General features: G+C 45.2%; 1 non-coding gene across 1 annotated transcript; it reads left to right on the forward strand.

Moving 5' to 3' along the window:
* The first annotated feature begins 961 nt into the window (after window positions 1–961).
* Window positions 962–1,034, forward strand: trnar-ucu (transfer RNA arginine (anticodon UCU)). Its single transcript has one exon. It is a non-coding gene; the product is annotated as a tRNA-Arg (tRNA).
* Window positions 1,035–1,269: the final 235 nt, after the last annotated feature.

Consider the following 1,269-nt stretch of genomic DNA (forward strand, 5'->3'; position numbering starts at 1 on the left):
AGAGAGAAAAGAACCAACAAACCGTTGGAATATTGACATTTCTCAAACCTTCTGTATCGTTGTGGAAAGAAAGGCATTTTGTACTTGGACTGGAAACGATCTCTGTTCAGTGTCAGGCACCAAGAGGGTCTGAGAACTGAAAGGACGATGTGATCATTTGTCAGAAAGACCTGAGACTGTGTTGTTTCCCTGTTACACCTTGGCAGCAGCTGCCTGAACCTTTAGTGCGTCCCTCAGTGTGTTGTCGCAGATCTGGGAATGTGCTTGGCTGTCACACTCATTTGAAGTCAACTGTTTCCAGCGGTCTGCCAATATAGTGCCCTCGTGGCCTAATGGCTATGGCACTGGCCTCTGAAATCTGGGAATTCAGGGATTTCATTTTTAAGCCTGCTCTTTGCAGTGGCTGATTTTCATCCCTTGTCAACTTCATCTCAATCCAAATTGACTGGATTTTTTAACTACTCTGTTAAAAATCATTGTGCCTGTGTTGAGATTATGGCAAATACTGTTTAGTAGAAACTTATACAAGATAATTCCGGGATTTGGGAGATCTTGGGGTGAATTGTCTGAAAGAGACAGCACAGCCACAATGGGCTGAATGCCTGCTATGATTCTGTTGATTTGTCCTCAATGCAGCTGTTTGCAACATCTCCACTTACTCCTTCCCCAGTAACTGCAAATATCTTCAAGGTGCTGCACAAAATAACATTGAGCCCTTTGCTATTTTCTCGTCTGCTCCATATTCCTCAGACTTGAGTTGTGCAACATTAGAGTTTGGTTAATTTCTCGTCTGTCCGTTTGGGGACAAATGGGAAGTGAGATTCATTAATCAAGCAACCAAAAATTTAGCATGTGATGGTCGGGGTAAAAAACAATCAGTGAGAGGAGAACACTCAGAAACACACAGTATGAGAGGTCGGGTGCAGTACATAAAGGCTGTGATTTCCCCCCCCACTGTGTGGCCCCAGTGGCCTAATGGATATGGCACTGGCCTTCTAAGCCGGGGATTGTGGGTTCGAGTCCCATCTGGGGTGTTAGTCACTTGCCCTTTGTCAACTTGATTTCTAATCTACTTTGGGAAAATCTCCATGTCTGCATTGAGTTGACGGGAAGTGGTGCCCAACATCTTCTTGCAAAAGATTTGCAGGATTGAGGTGAATGAAATGAAAGAGAAAGCGCAGTCACAATGGCTGAAAACCTGCTGAGATTCTCCTGGGGATGGCATGGTGGATCAGTGGGTCGCGCTGCTGCCTCACATAGTCAGGGACC

The sequence above is a fragment of the Chiloscyllium punctatum genome, chromosome 18 (genome assembly GCF_047496795.1).
Source record: "Chiloscyllium punctatum isolate Juve2018m chromosome 18, sChiPun1.3, whole genome shotgun sequence".
Classification (NCBI taxonomy): Eukaryota; Metazoa; Chordata; class Chondrichthyes; order Orectolobiformes; family Hemiscylliidae; genus Chiloscyllium; species Chiloscyllium punctatum.